Here is a 16,532-nt window from a genome sequence, read left to right on the forward strand (position 1 = left end):
GGTTCCATGGGCTCCGGCGGGCTTACCTGGCGAGAGGACGTCAAGAGGGCGGCTGCGCGTCCCGCGGCAGCAGGCCGGGCAGTGACGGTGCCGGGCTCCCCCGCCCCCCGCTGGCAAGCTGTCCGAAGGCCTGACGACGCCCCTGCACGGCTCTATCCACTTCTCACCCGAACGGGGTTTAGTGTAAAACTACCGATGGGGCGGCGCCTAAAGCCCCCCTGCACGTAGGGGTCGCGGGAGTAAAGGGCGGGTTTCTCATGATGCTGGTCTTCCCGCACTTGCTGGCCGGGACCCTCTGTGAAGTGCCGCTCACCACTCCGCACTGCCCTGAGAAGGGTCAATGTCTGACCCTTTCCCTTTACCGATTTCTAGAATAATGAACCGGTGCCTCTGCAATCCTGACGAGTGACCAAAGACAATCCCTGCCTGTTCAGCGTTCTTACGGACACAAGCAGTTTGACACATTCGATGTGCTCAACCCGTCCCGTCTCCGGCTACGGGACCAGGCGTCAGGTGTGAAGCCCTTGCGACGCAGCCCCGGTCTCTGCACCTTCACGCGCCCCTGTACGTCCAAGGTACACCTTCCCTGCTTCCTGCCCAACCTCGCGCAACCATTCCTCCAAGGACCCCCGGGTCTTTCTAGAGGGAAAGGGTATCAGCAAAACGCAGTGCAGAACAAAACTAGGAGCCACGTCCTTCTGGAAAGAAAGAGGACTGCTCGAGAGCCCGTACTGCTAGGTCCAACGCTAACCCCACCCGAGGAGGTGCCCACGTCCTCGCTCTGACCTCTGTATCTCGTAGGCCGAGAACCTTGCTTCCCAACAGCGTGCACCTACCTGCTCTCTTCCTTTTTCCTCAGTGTGACGCGTGCAGCGGTGAAAACACGCGTGTATGTTTCCAAGGGGCGGACTTTGTTTTGTGCTCAGCACGGCTCTTCGAATCCCCCAAAGGGATTTTTTCCCCTTATACCAAATAGAAAACTCATCGTGTAAAACACAGGCTGTTGGGAGTTAAGTGACTGATCAGTGACCTGAGACTGTACACATAAAGCGCAATCAAGTTTAAAGTAGACGAGCATCCTGACGTTGCTAGCGCCCCAGCAGGTGCGGCTGACGCGCTCCTTGTTCGATGCTGAGAATTCAGCAGAACCTGGGACAGGCAGAAGCGCCTGTGAATTTCAATAACGGCACAACGTGCTAAATACATGTGTGGCTTTGAGATTCTGTTATTTGTTCTACGAAGAGAGTCTGATTTAACAGTTTTTAAATAAATTCTTTGGTTCCTTAAAAGCTTGTTTAGCTCCTCTTCACCAAAGCATGCGAGGGTTTGATACCAAAAAAGAAAAACCCCTGTCCGAGTTTACATCTGCCCACGAAGGATGATGGGGAAAGTCAGCAAAGCTGCCACTGGTGAAGACAAAAGATCATAAACACGACTCAGATTCTGAAGTTGGAAAAGATGAGGCAAAACAAACCTGGTTCAGACTCAAGGGTGCAGGGTGCGAGGGGGCGGGGCAGGGCAGCCCCTGCGCGTGAGGGAGCCTTGCTGAGCCTGCTGATGAGTGGGGAGGCCCTGGCGCTGGGTGGGTGCTGGGGGGGTAGCGCGGGGTCGAGCCCTGAAGGGAGGGGTCTGGGGAGCAAGCCAGCTCCTGCGGTGACTCCCGCAGGCCTGGCTGCAGTGCTGGGATGCTCTGCAGAAGGCGCGGCAACAGTCTAGGTCAGTGGGGGGAAGACTGCTGGCGGGAGGTGCGCAGGGGGGCGGGGAGCAGGGGGCGGGGGGCATGAGGGCTGATGGAAGAAGGAAAGACCTAGGAAAGCCTGGCCGGCCACACTTCGGATCGGAACTCATTCACCAGGGAACGTGGGTTCCCCAGGAACACTGAGCAACCTGAGAGCAGCAGCAAGGGGGGCCTGGAGGACAGCGGGGCCATCGCGGCGACACCGCCTTCCCCCTGGGATGCCTCACGGGCACGCACCCATGCGGTGAGCCTGCCTGGGGCCCTAGGAGAGACGGGGCCCTGCTCCTCCCAGCACAGGCACACAGGAGGGGAGGGGAGCAGCCAGACCCAGACAGGGCCCGTAAACACGCAGTGGGACAGAGGCAGGACGCGCTGCAGGGAAGGGCGGAGTGAGCACTAGAGGCACAGGGGGCAGGCGGGGCTGTGGGAGGGGTGACAGGGGCAGGAAAGGTCTGCAGAAAGAGGAGCAAAAGCCTGGAGGAAATGAGTCAGGGGCCAGCAGCCCCTGCGAGAGCGAGGACAAGGGGCTCCCGGGGTGGGGGGCAAGCCCAGTGTGCGCCGGGTGTTGGAGCCCAGAGGGCCAGAGGGGTGAGGCCCCGACTCCTCGCCGTCACCCAGAGCGCCTCCCTTATCCTGACCGAACCGCCTCATCTCTAAGGAGCCTCCGAAACCCCGTTTCCCGCCGTCCTCCTTCCGGGCCCCCGCCAGCTGGACTGCGCTCTTCCACCATCTCCCAGACCCCCCCGAGACCGCAGGCGAAGCCCTTCTCCAGGCCTCCTTCCAGACGGGAACGCCACGGCCACGAGCTCTGGCTCCAGGACCCTGTGCCCGCCGCTGCTCGGGCAGCAGTGCCCGTGGCCCACACCAGGCTCCCTCAAGGCCGCTGTCCCTTCGGTCGCCTGGGGCGCTGCCGTCTGACTCAGAGGCCTGAGGTGGCGCCTGAGCCTGCGCGCTCCCAGGGGATGTTGCTGCAGGTGGCCCGGGGCCTGCGAGGTGGAACTGAACCGCAGAGAAGCAGCCCAAGTATCCTCTCTTAGCGACCTGTCTGGGGCAGGCACCGGAGAGGCAGGGCAGGCTGCGTGCGGGGTCAGGTGGTGGCCACCGGGCAGGGCAGGGGGCGGGCAGCTCTGGCTCCCGAGGGCTCTGCAGCCCCCAGGCCCCCGAGTTCCCGCCCGAGGATCCCACGCGCTCACTGTGCAGCCGGTCCTCGCTTAACCTCCTCCACCGGGGCTGGGACCTGCAGCGGAACGGCCGCAGGAATCCGGCACAAACAGGAGCTGGGCTCCTGGGGTCTCACCCACGTCTAATGCACCGGCGCTGTTCAGGCTCCCGCCGAACCGGCCCCCCCCACCCCTCCGCCAGCTGCCTATCCAGGCGCCATCCTGGCAGACCCAGCGTTGGCTTACGGCTGAGCCAAGCAGGGCGAGGACACCCTTACTGAGAAAGCACAGCGCAAGGACATCAAAGGCACCCGCTGGAAGTGTGTGCATGTGTGTGCATGTGTGTAACGAGCAGTACTGAGCAAAGAACACACAGGAGGCAGAAGTCTACTGCTCACGTTTTCTTCGCCTGAAAGCACCCACTGTATCTGCCACCCGCACTGCGGCAAAGCCAGACAGGAAACGGTCCCCCATCACTGGCAGGGCCGTGGTCACAGGTACCAGAGGGCCTGCTCTGGGTCGGGCTCTCTATCAGGAAGGCACACCCAAAGGGAAGTCAGCTAAGGAACCTGCCCCTCAAAAAGGAAACACAGACAGCCAAGGGAGACGTTCAAAGGGAAAATAACTACGGACACAGCTTCAGAAACGCCGTGACAAAGGCCGGGCCAGACCCAAGAGGCCGCCTCCCTTTTTACCTGTCCCTGCGAGCTCTTTGCTTCTGCAGCCGTTACGAGCATAACATTGTCCTTTGTGGACAATTTTCCCTGTTCAGCTCACTTAAACCACGAAATGAAGCAAGAGCGTATGTTTAAATAGGAGATTTTTTTAAAATGAGAAAAACCCGGGAGTCAGAAGGCTCTTAAAGGCTTACCTGGCCCTTCACCTGCTTAAAACGGGGGCCACACCTCCAACACCCCAGGCAGATGTGGCTTTTCAAAAGGCCAGATTACCCTTTAATCCATTTAAGCACAAACAGCTTCAACCTGACGGCACCTAAATCAGTCTTCTGTTTTAGACAACATTTAAAATATCTCCATCGTGATGGCCTAATTTTTTTCAACTTTAATTAAAGACCACTGAGACAAGCAACCACTCTTGCTATTCCCTGGGGTGTAGCTCAACACAGATTTTTATGTAATTACTAATAATGACTAGGCAAAAGCAGGGAAGAGGTGTAGAACATTTTTTTTTTAAAAGAACAAAGAGTTGCATAAATATTCCATTCACTGGATTCAGAAGGTTCACAAAAAGGAAAATATCTTCTAGTCCAAATGTATTATAATGCTGCACTACGTTAATTTCCACCTTTTAAAACGGTGTTTACACCTGTTATACTGTGGGATTATTTTGCCAATGATCCTTCTTGTACCCACTCTTCCTAGAAAGGCCAGAGGGAGATGAAAACACGCAAACGCAACATTAGCTGAGAACATGGGCAAGTGTAACGGAGAAGCCCCTGCTGCCAAGAACGCCCATTTGTTCCTCCTGGAAGCGCACGGAACGCGCACCTGGGCGCAGCGCGTGCTGGGGCCGCGCACAGAGGACGGGCGCACAGGCTCCGTGCGCAGCCTCCTGGCACCTTAAAGGGCACGTTCGCCTCTGCTCAGAACCCCGCACAGATCCTGCTGAGGGGGCAAGGCCGTCCTGGAACGGTGCGGCGACAATGAGGAGCTCACTCTGAAGGAAGCCCCCGCCTCTCCCTTTTGGAATACATTTCCCCAGGGGCCCCCAGAGAGGAAGGAACCACAAAATTCTAAATCCGACTGAATTCAGGGGCCGCGGCCCCCCGACACTGGGGGAGACAGAGGCAGCGTCCCTGCGGGCAGGGGAGGGCTGGCCACTGCCCATCTACGCGAGCAGCTGGTGCTGCCTGCTGGGCACCGGCGGAGGAGGCTGCGGCTGCAAGTTGCCAGGGTTGAAATCCAGCAGGCGTGACACACGCCCGCCGCCAGAGCTGCCAGCCTGCCAGCCCGCTTCTTCCTCTCAACACCCTGCTCCTCGGCCCCGGCCCTCCTCCCCCGCAGCCCCACCCGGGCTGTCCCTTCGGGGAGGAGCTGCAGGTGGAGACAGACCCAAGCCCGTCGCAGCAGGAGAAGGAGGGGCCCGCTTCTGAGAGCGCCCGCAGCGAGCTTCCCGTCTTGGCCGGCCCTGCGCCCTTGCCGGCTCCCGCTGTCCCTGGTCCTCGGGCAGACCAACCGCGCGAAGAGGGGGTGACTCGGTTCCCACCGCCCCAGCGCCAGCCCCCAGCTCTGCCTCGGAAACGACTTAGTTTTTCAGTCACCTGTTGGATTCTTCCAGTGGCTAAATTCAACACTGTCACCAAGTCTTACCAAGTAAACAGCAACGACTCCTTCCCAGAAATCAGTCTCAGGCTAAACCAATTATTCAAATTCCAGAGAGTAACTCGAGCTGAGTGCCGCACGGGGGAGGATTTGTAACGTAAGATGGACAACAATACAAACAGTTCAACCTCCAAGGACAACCGCACCCCCACACAGTCACCTCCGACGGGCCCCCTGCAGCGCTCCGCAGAGGGTCCCCCATGCGGCCTCCGGGCCTCCGCAGACATTTTCAGTCAAACGACTCCTGAAAACACCCTTTAAGAAGCTCGTCACACCTAGTTAGCTATTTTTTTTTTTTAGTACTAACAGTTGACTGTATTTCTTTAATTTTCTTTAAGAAAGATATCTTTTTGGACATGTCAGTCAAGGCTGCACTCTGAATAGTAATTACTTAAAAACAGCCTGGATAAGCAAAGAGAACCCCAGCTTAAACTTCTTTATAAAGGCCGTCTTCACTCCTGCAGCGGGAGGGCTGATTCAGACCCGCTGCACGTGTTCACCGGCACGACAAGGACGGGGCCTGCGACGCCCGCTGGAAGGCTCCTCCGTGCCCCTGGCTGGCACCCTTCCCAGCGGGCAGCTGTCACAGAGACCTGGCCCACACCGTGCTGCCCGACACGGAAAAAAGCAGGAGCGGGAGGCCGCAGAGCCTGGTCAGGAGGCTGGGTCCGGGGCCAGACCTCCTGGGTTCTCACGTGGCTCCCCCACTGGTTGGCTCTGCGTGACCTTGGGCCTCAGTTTACAAATCTGTAAGACGGGGAACACACTGACAGTCACGCGGAGAGGGCCGAAACGCCTGACACACAATAAGCAGCACTATGCTACGCCTGCTTCTCACTTTTCCAGGGTCGTAAGGATTAGAATCTTATTTTTTTCAATCTAAGTAACTGAAGCCTTTTCTCCAAAATAAAATGTAGGTGCTTCCAAAAGCAGACACCGTGACTCTTAGCGGCATAAAGAGTATAAGGGGGACTGGGCTGCAGCGACTGACCACGCATTTCGGTGTCATTGGGAGGACGCTTGGCCCGCCGGCCATCCCCACAGCGCCCGCTCCCAGGAAAAGACAAGACGCGCGACGTAAGCACGTGAAAGACCGAGAACGCCTCCGAGGGCTGCCCTGCGGGTGCACCTGCGACTGAAGAAACCCGGGCTCTGTCGCGCGATGACACGCGGGGAAGCTGCAGGGCCATGGAGGCTGTAGGGCAGCCCCGGGCCCCCGGGAGGGGCAGCCGCGCACGCGCTGCAGGAAGCGGGGTCCTGCAGCGGCCCTTGGGGCTGTTGCTCCGCATGCCGGTGTGGCCCGCAGGGCCCAGGCACCCCGCGCCCCCGAGCTCCAGGTGCCGCCGCGCAAGGGAGCCAGCGCTTGTGCAGAGGCGGGCAGCGACCGCCCGGCAGCACGGACCCAGCCTTCGGCTCCCCGGGCCCCCACCCTGGGCGCTGCTCGCTCGCTCAGGGCTGGAGGGGAGAGGCCGCTGCCACCGAGAACGATCGCGGCTCAGGACGCCTTGCCAGCAAGGACACACTGCACCCGAGAGCCTCCTTCCCCCAAACCCAAACCTCCCGTTCGCGCTGCTGAAGGTCAAAGCATACAGACGCCAGAGGCAGGCGGCAGGGGAAGGCCCACACGGTGGGCCCGGGACCCCAGCGCTCGGCCGTCTCCCGGCACCTCTGCTGGGCCGACAGGACTCCCTGTTGCGTCTCAGGGGCCTGGGTGTCGCCCTGCCACTGGGCAGCCTTTGTGTCACCCAAGACGCCAGAGGTGAGAGCCAGACTGGCAGACAGGAGTGGAGGTATCCAGGGTCCAGCCAGGACCCTGCGAGGTCCAAGCAGGGCAGGTGGTCGTCGGCCCACAAGGGGCAGTCCGAGGACGGAACCCCAGCCCGGCACGAGGCCCACCGCAGGCCGCCCCTCACGGAAAAGCTCTGCTCACTGGTTTACTAAGGCTGCGGTTACCAGAGCGCTGAGTGGGGGGCCAGGAAGGGACCACTAACACGGGTAGGCACCGGGTCCACAGCTGACCTGTCGGGGTGGCACCAGAGTTCCTGGTCAAGAAATGACATTAACATTAAAACTGGGACTCCCAGGACCCCAAGAGATGGAGGCAAAAGCAAGTCACCCTGTGAGAAGCAGTGCGCAGCCTGGGCCCGCAGGACTGCCCCAGGGAAGGGACCCCCAGCAGCCGTCACTGGGCGGAAGAACCCCAGAGCGAGGAAGGAGGGGACGGGGAGAGGACGGGCAGGCACTGGGGGGACAAGTGAGAGAAACGACGCCCCAAGGACTAGGAACAATAAAAAACCATCTGAAGGAGAAAAGAAGTGAGGCTGAAGACGAACACAGAGCTAGCACAACGAAGGGGTAACTGGAGAAAGAGCGCGGGATCATTCTCAGAGATAAAGGTGCTTTTCTGAATCTCCTAAGACTTTCAACTCCTCCCGTGTGGCTCAGAGCCCGTCAGCACCAAGCCCCGCTCTCCAGCCGTGGCCCTGCCACCCCGCACGTCCCCGGTTCAGGCCAGCACACAGCAGGCGGTCCCACACACCTGCCCACAGGTGCTGGTGCTCCCACCTGCCCACCTCCTTCTCGTTCATCTTCAGAGCAGAGATCCATCTAGAGGCTCTTCCTGAAGCTCCGGGGTGCGCCACCCACGCCAAGCGTCTGGCACGCTGCTGAGCCTCCTGCACACACCGCCTAGTCTCCTCTGTGGGGACAGTCCCCTGCCGCCTGTCTCCCCTTTGGACTGAGAATTGCCGGGGGCCTTGGCCACCTCCCCTCTGCACCCCCGTCCCGGACCGCTGGCCGGTGCACAGCACGCGGCACACACAGGCCTGCTGAACGGAACCGAAAGCTCCCAGTGCCGTGCCTAACAGCACGTTCATTCCAACTGGGAGCCAGAATTGTTCCTGACCTTTAACTGCAACACAGCAGCGGATTTAAACTCAAACTAAAACCCAAGGCTCGAGACGAAAAGTCCCTCCGGTCCCCTCGAATGCGATGGGTATGGAGTTGGGCCCAGAACAAGAAACGCGAGCGGCCCGTAAGCAAGGGCGGGGGGCGGGGCACGGCGGTGGCTTCTGGGCCGACGGAAGGAAGTCCTGATAGGAGCGTGACTTTGATCCTCTTAATTTTCAGTGCTGCCAGGGGAAAAAAAGACTAACTATGCTAGAGATCAAAACTGTTTAACTGTGTGACAGACAGTTCCATTTTATTTCTTTGTAAAGGGCGAGAACTCATCAACATTTGAAATAAGAGCTCTTTTCCCACTTAACCAAAGAAAGGAAGCCTGGGGAGATACAGAACTGTCACAGCGTCAGAAGCATGCAGATGGGCACTAGGTTGGGACGCGTAAGAGCCCTCCCACGCCCGTGCACTCAGTGGAGGCAAGTGCGCCCATGTCAGCACGCCTCACGGTCCAGGCCGCGCTCAGGCTCCCGCTCCTCGGAAGGGAAAAGAGTGTCCCTGCTCTAGGAGAGTGACCTCCATATCCTCTCTCGCTCGCCACCTACCCCCCATCGCAGCCAGTAACGGTTAGCAGATCCTGTGCTGATGCTTCAGTTTTTAAAATCTTTCAATTAAAAATATAGCCCTGGCTGCTGTGGCTCAGTGGGCTGAGCGTCGGCCTGCGAGCCAAGTGTCGCTGGTTCGATTCCCAGTCAGGGCACATGACTAGGTTGCACGTCAGGACCCCAGTTGGGGGCGCGAGTGAGAGGCAATCACACAGTGATGTTTCTCTCCCTCTCTTTCTCCTTTCCCCTCTCTCTAAAAACAAACAAACAAACAAACAAACAAATAAATACACACACACACACACACACACACACACACACATATATATAATTGACATTGTAACTGTCAAAGCCCCCGGCTGGCCAAGGGGACATTAAGATGGTCTGCTCCTCCCAAGAGGAGTCAAGAATGACTCCAGCCACCAACGAACTGAGCATTTCTCTTTCACTCACAGAGAACACCAGGAATTCTAGACCTGTGTCCCTCTCCTTTGTAAACAGCACCTTATTATTCATGTGACCCACATTCACTATAAAGACTACAAAAATCATGCAGTAAAAAAAGAAACCTATCCTTAACTGAAGGAGCCAGAGACCATGGCTACTATTACTCGTATATCTCCTTTGGGTCACCTTGTCACACACATCCATATTTGTGGCCCTTAAATGCACACGTAACACAGATACAAAGCGTGAAAGGCGGGCTTATTAAACACAGGGCTGGGTCCTGCTCTGAACCCCCACGGTCCGTGGTATCACGAGCGCATTGATCTCAGAAAACATGGCTTTTCCCGCATGTGGATCGTATCGCCGTAACCTTTATAACATTCCCAGCCGGCGGAGAGCAGGCCGTGCCGGTGTTACCGGGGCAGCTGGGACGAGCCCCCAGCGAACACCGCGGCCGTGCCCGAGCGCTGCTGTCGCGTGTCTCACACGGTCGGCCACCTGACATGCCTCACAGCCACCCTCTGACATAACCCCTGCAATGGCCTCTCTCGGCTGGGTAAACTGAGTCACAGGGCGGCTGAATAATCTGCCCGAGGTCGCCCAGCTATTATTCAGCAGGACCCACATTTAACCCTGTCTGAGCTGATTCAAGCCTAAGTCCCCCATTTATTTATAATCAGATCTATGATAACCCTCATTACTTCTAATTCATACAACATTCTTGCTTATTCTGAAAAATCAGTTAAATACTATTTCACGGCTCCATCTTTAACATTTTACTCTTTAATCAACCCCACACTTATTTTGGGGTGCGTTACAAGTGAGGTTAACTTTCCCCAACAGTGAGCTACCCACCCTGCTTTCCCCTTAAAATAAGCCTTCCTCCTCTCTCTGGGCCACCGGGCCGCCTTGATCACACGTAACCTCTTATAACATCTCAGGGGACTGCTTCTCTCCCGCTAGCCTAGACTTCTGCACGCTGTTGACTATCTGGCTTTAAAACATACTTTAATGCTGTTAAAGCAACTCCCCAATTCTTTACATTTCCTCAACCTTCTGGTTTTTCCCCCTCAGTGGGATTTTCACTGGTCTAGCAATAAACAAATAAGTGAATTTTAAAACAACCAACACCTTTACAATATTCCATATTTCCAACCAAGAAAAAGGCACAGCTCTCAGGTCTGTGGCCGGTTCCCCCTCGCGGAAGTCAGGGGCGCCGTGAAACACTCGTTCCCGTTACTCGGAACGCGCTGAAAACCCGTTTGTCTAGGTGTCGCTGGGTGGCACGGTGAGGAGCCCCGAGCAGCAGTGAAGAAAACGGGTTCCAGGCTTTTACAGGCTGCGGTGTCCCCCCCGGCCAATGACGTCTTCCTTCGGACACCCAGGATGTGGGTGAACCACCTTCTCAGAAACGGGCGCGCCCCTGAAACGCGGGTCTCCCCACGCCGCTCCGGGAAGTCAGCTCCCACTGGGAGAGCTCGGGCGCGAGGGGAACCGCCCAGCAGGAACTGAGAACCGCAGCCGCTGCCAGGACGACTTTCACAGGCATCTCACGTGCGCCGTCTCACAAAAGGCGGCCGCTCTTAGGCACCCACACAGTGTTGGTCAGAGATTCCCAAGGACAAGCCTCTATGTCTTTCTGCTGCGTGCGGAGCACGATGGGAAAAGCTGGGGCTGTCTAGTCAGGACTCGGCTGGCTCCTGCTCCAAGCAAGCGACTGAACTCCTGGGAGCCTGGACTGGTTAGGAAAAGGGCGTGCTCATCCCGTCGGTTCCTTCCCTCCACCGCACAGCGGGTGTGGTGGCAGGTGCGGGACCAGACGCAGGCGTGTTCTGCCTTCAAGCAGCTCACAGCCAAGGGAGCGAGACGGCGGCGGCGGAGCCGCAGGGGAGGCACAGGGCGCAGGCGGCGGTGCCGGGGAGGGGCGGGAGCGAATCGTTACGCTGTGTTTGTCTGTTCAGCGAGCTCCTTCCTTTTAAATAATGGCACACCACCCCGGCTGGTGCGGCTCCGCTGGCCGGGCATCTTCCTGTGAACCAAAAGGTCGCAGGTTCAATTCCTAGTCAGGGCACATACTGGGCTGTGGGTTCGGTCCCAGTCAGGGTACACGCAAGGGGCGACCCATCAGGGTTTCTCTCTCACATCGATGTTCTCTCCCCCTCGCTCCAAAAACTGAATGAACGGATAAATAAATGCACAGACAGCCTTCCTGCAGAACAAGCTGATCCCTCCACCACAGGACACGGAGAGGGGTTCTGGGCCTTTAAACAAACGTACAGCTGCAACGAACCCACCCATGACATGCGTCCTCCCGACAGGAGTTTTAATTTCATTGACTGTAACAGGAGCTGTAAGTCCAGGAAACGCACGGGGACAGCTTGATTTATGAATTTTGACATATTTCTTGAACTGGGATTACATTACAAAAGAAAGTGGAATTCTAAGCAAGTCAGATCTTGCCTAAACGTTCAACCTTCAAATCAATAAGCTGGGAGGCTATGCAACTTCTTTCTGACAGAGGAAAACACACGGTCTGAGCCAGGCCACGTCCCCGTAATTGAAAAGTTCCTTAACACGTGAGTGAGCGGGAACAGTTCTGGCGTCCGCGCAGAAAACACTCCGCTCTCTGCTAGGTCCCAACAAAAGAAAACTTCAGCTAAGAAAGCATCTGCAGAGCAACTGACAGGAAAGGAAAATGACTCTTGTCCCAGCGTCAGTGCTCATATCTGCTGACACTCTACTTCCTCCAAAAAGCCCACCTATCAGAAAAGCAATGTACACAGAGCAGCACACGCGAGGATTACTTTAAACTTTGTAAATACCCGGAACTTAGAGGAACATTCATTTTCATGTGAAAAAGTTATTTTATTTTTACCACGTCTTTGTTTGCAAATAGTCAGGATATTTTATAGTAAAACATCCTTGAAAAGGAGGGCTGTCTCTTATTTGCTTTATACTTTCAGAATCTAAAACTGTGCTCTGTATGTTCCGGACACTCAACAAATATTTTAAAAACAAGTTCTCATTCAAGAAAAATTTATGGAATGTCTACCTGCAGGAGGTACAATTTAGTCTTGGGGATAACAGAGTGGCACAGCTTTTCCATACAGCAGAACTTATTTTTTAAATAAAGCTGTGCCGGTAACGAGAGCTTCCTATGCGCATATGTTTGGACACATGGGATCAAACAGACGTGGAATCTTTCCTACCAGGGAGGAGCAAGAGAACCTGAACAGCACTCCCATGAAACCTCCGGCAGGAAGGATTCAGGAGCCAAAGCTGTGGATGGCCCATCTCAGCCAACACGTTGTCTTTGGAGGAAAAAGAAGGTGGGGAATTTAGACCACCTGCCTGTCCGTTCTGAAAAAAAATGCACGTAGCCTTGTTAAAAAGAAATTAGGTTTGATTTCTTTCCCTAGTAAAGCATTCACTTCAAGAATTTCCAAAAATAGTGAAGAAGAAGGAAAAAAGCGAAGGACACTTTCCTTGTCCTGACAAAGAAGCCAAGGAAGCTTTCTCCGTGGGTCCAGCATCACATCACGTGCTTCTCACACAGAAGGCAGGACAGGACCGCCACTTCAACGCCACAGAGGTTTAAGGCAAGCTGCTCACCAGAGCTGTGGCAGGACACGCGTGTGGGCCAAGCACCCGAACAAGGCAAGGACAGAAGTCGGGAGGCCGTGAGGGCACCCCGACGCGCCAGGTCGGGGGAAATGGAGCCGCCCCTTTATAACTCAGGCAACGCTTCAGTTCACTGTGTGTACAGACGTGCGAGTTCAAGGCACCAGGGCAGACCGGGCAAAACCCGCTGCTGGGCGGAGGTCCCATCTGAGACGGGCCCCTGGACTCCTGAGTCTCGCCAAGGACACCAAGGGGAAGGAAGCGGCCACCCTTCCTTGGACCAGGGAGCCCCTGGCCGTCCGGCTCCCGCCCCTGCCGAGGGCCGCGCGGCCTTCTCTGGCTCCCGGGTGGCAGCCCCACACGCACCCTCGGGGCACCGGCGCCTGCGTGAGCGCCCCCGGAAGGTGACTGCCTTCGCAGAGCACGGAGCACATTAAATCGCTGTCCCTCTCAGCCTTGGCCTCTTGGTTAAAAACTGGCACTAACTCTCTTTAGCCTTCCCACAAGGTGCCGCGCGGCTCGATAAACGGACGCAGGCGAGAAGGACTCTGTGACAGGGGAAGCGCCACAGGTCGAACGGGTGTTATCCGGGCGGGCACCATGCCCAACGCCATGCGTGAGCTTGACAAGCACAGAGACCAGGCGGGCTTAGCTGGCTGCTGACCGAACCTGAGAGCACGCAGGCGAAACACGAGGTTCTGGGCACGTGGGTCGTTAATAATTCTGGAATTCTGGCTCTAAGCTGCAAGGCTGGTCTCCAGGTGCTCCCAGAGTGAAACCTTCCCCAGGGGAGACGCCGCCTGTCTCATCTGTCGAAGGACCCCCACGGCGGGGAGCGCTCCCACGGGACACAGGGACGGGCAGGAGATGGATGTGCGCGTCCCCAGGTGGCCACGTGTGTGAAGACGGCCTGAGGCCTGGCTAGTCAAGCCCCTTCAGTCTGAAGCCCGTGAGGAAGCCTATTTTAAACCTGCTCCTCCAAGCCCTTGGAAAGCTCTCGAAGGAGAGAACACTGCGGGGTGGGGAGGGGGGTTGCGGGGACCCAGGCGCTCCCAGGCAGACAAGTCTAAGCTCTACTCTGAGCCCCGCCGCTCCCTGACTGAATGGCTGCCCCCTGCAAGGTGGCCCGCAGACCTGCTCCAGGGGCCCAAGGCAGGTCACACTGAAAATGCCCGTGACTCACTGCGCAACGCCGGGACGCAGCGGATGCGAAACCAGCGGTCAGCCCCCTTCTCCTCCTGGGTGACGGACGCACTAAGTTAGGCTGGCCCCGATCTTTAGTCTCAGAGCTGAGACAGCGCTACCTCTCCCCGTCGGCCCCGATTTGGGTAGAAGTGGGACAATCTACCCAAACAACCCAACAAGGGTTAGAGGCTGGCGATTAGGACCTGCTATGCAGTCACTGTTTCTCCTACGTTGTGACCGAGGTCACGGGAGCGCTGGTGAACTCCACCCCTTGAACGCGCAAAGCCAGTGTCTGTAAGAGCAGCTGGAACCCGGTTTTGACTACAAGAGTAAAGAAGCTTCCAGCACATTCAGAATGAGATGTGATGCTGTGTCTGATTCTTTGGAAGAAGAAAAATTCTCAAGGTCATGCTTTCAGCTTGAGGCCGCTTGCTGGCCTGCGTAAGGAAACGCGAGAGACAGAGGCATTCCTCCCATCGAAGAGCAAACTCCTCATTCCTTCGAGAGTGTTTGCTCGGAAAGCAGCGGTGCTATTAGCGACGGCACCCGGGAGGGCGCGCACCGCGGCCCGCGGAGCCGCTCTTGGACACGCTCCATATTTACCTACGCTGCAATCTGAGCCCGGCTTCAGTGAGTGATTTCATAAGCCTTTTAAAGGCTCCTACATTTTATTCCTATAAGAGGCCAATCCAAAGGAGCCACAAAAGAGCAGTTAAACACAAGAAAAAGCACCTCCTTTGTGCTCCTCGAGAAAGACAGTCTTGGTCATTAAAGGGGGAAGTGTTTTCCTCTCTATCAACTTTCTCTTACAAAGATCAGTCCAGTAATTTTCCGGGGGGCGGGGGGGGGGGCGGTGAGCAGTCCTCCACTCACACTGCCTGCAGAGGAGGCGGCGGGAAATGGCATGCTCATAAAACAAAAGAACAGGTCGTCCGGGTCTGGTTCCACGCCACGTCCCACAGGAACGATTCTAGTTACCAAATGCTGCAGGACCGACGGCCTCCAAATTTAGCATCTGAAGATGAATATTTTATTTTCAATTTTTTGTCTCCTCTGTTCTTGACCCTAGATAATGTCTATTGATTTCAAATACACCGACTCTTCTCTACAGTCATGTCTCCTGAGTTGTTAACCTCATTCCGCAGCATTTTTTAAATATTATTTTGGATACTATGTTTTCCAGTTCTAGAATTTCCAGTTGGTTCTTTTTTTTCCGTTTCAATTCTTTGCAATATGCTATCTTTTCATGCCTGAGCAGCACGCTTTCCTCTCCATTCCTGAGCACAGTTACGGCCGCTTTCACACCCTTGTCCGACGAGCCCACACCCACGCCATGGCAGTCAGTCTCCATGAGCCGTCTCGTTTCCTGTGTGGCAGGCGAGTCTGGGTTGTGTCCTAGACACCCTAAGGGCCACGCTGTGGACACTGCGTTCTGTTATCCTCCTCAAAAGAACTCTGCCACTTCTGTTTCAGCAGGGAATTACCTTAGTTGGACTTAAACTGCACATTCTTTCAATATTTTATTTGTTTATTTTTAGAGAGAGGGGAAGGGAGGGGGGGGGGAGAGAAACATCCGTGAATGGCTGCCTCTCGTGAGCCCCCAATTGGGGACCTGGCCCACACACAGGCCTGTGCCCTGACTGGGAATCAAACTAGCAATCCTCTGGTTCACAGGCTGGCACTCAGTCCACTGAGCCCCAGCAGCCAGGGCTTAAACTGTCAATTCTTTAGGGTAACTGGTCATGTCCAGAGTTTATAATTGTTATTTGTAGGAGGATCAGTCCAATGGTAGGTGACAGGGCCATTAACAACAGCAGAGCTGGCACGACTCAGTTACCTCCTGGCTTGCCACCTTCCCTCACAGTGTGGAAGGGGACGGGCTCAGGGAGAGCCAAGGGGCAGGCCACCCTGATTCATGTGCCACCAGCTGGGCCACTGAGAACTGAGTGGGAGCCGCCCCCAAGCTGCATCCTCGCTCACTGGTGCCTGGTTCCTTAGGTTCATCCCCCTCTCTCCCCGCACTGCGTCTCAGGGTCCAGGCTTCTCCACAGTGACCTGGCCACTCCCGGCCTCAGGGGGTCTGCACTCCTAACGGGTGACTGGCTCCTTCTAAGAGGCAAGAAACGGGACCTGCCAGGCCAGTCTAGGGCTGTAACAGAGACGGTACAGGAGCGTTCCCACCATATTTTATTGTTCAAAAGTCATCATCCAAACTCAGGAGGTGGAGAAGTACGTGCCAGCCCCCCACGGAGCAGTGGCAAAGCCACACTGCAGGGACACATGCAGAATGACAGGTGTCTGTGAGGCCATCCTGGGACACTGACCTGCCACACGCATGTAAGCCCACCATCTGCTGGAGCAGAACAAACGCCCCTGGAGTGATGCTCCAGGAAGACACAGCAGGCCAGGTCAGCGGGAAGCACGCGGCCCTGCTCCCCTGCCGTCCTTCAATCGCCCTGTCCTAGTGACAGTAAAGTTACCTCTGAGTTGCTCAGCACAAGGCAGGTTTCCAACATGGCCCACTGAGGCTCCACAG

General features: G+C 56.5%; 1 protein-coding gene across 1 annotated transcript in view; it reads right to left on the reverse strand.

Moving 5' to 3' along the window:
- ATXN10 (ataxin 10) overlaps positions 1-16,532 on the reverse strand; it is a 107,727-nt gene that overhangs the window by 33,182 nt on the left and 58,013 nt on the right. The gene's annotated exons all lie outside the window — the stretch shown is intronic.

Source organism: Furipterus horrens, unplaced genomic scaffold (assembly GCF_987537825.1).
Source record: "Furipterus horrens unplaced genomic scaffold, mFurHor1.1.pri manual_scaffold_4, whole genome shotgun sequence".
Classification (NCBI taxonomy): domain Eukaryota; kingdom Metazoa; phylum Chordata; class Mammalia; order Chiroptera; family Furipteridae; genus Furipterus; species Furipterus horrens.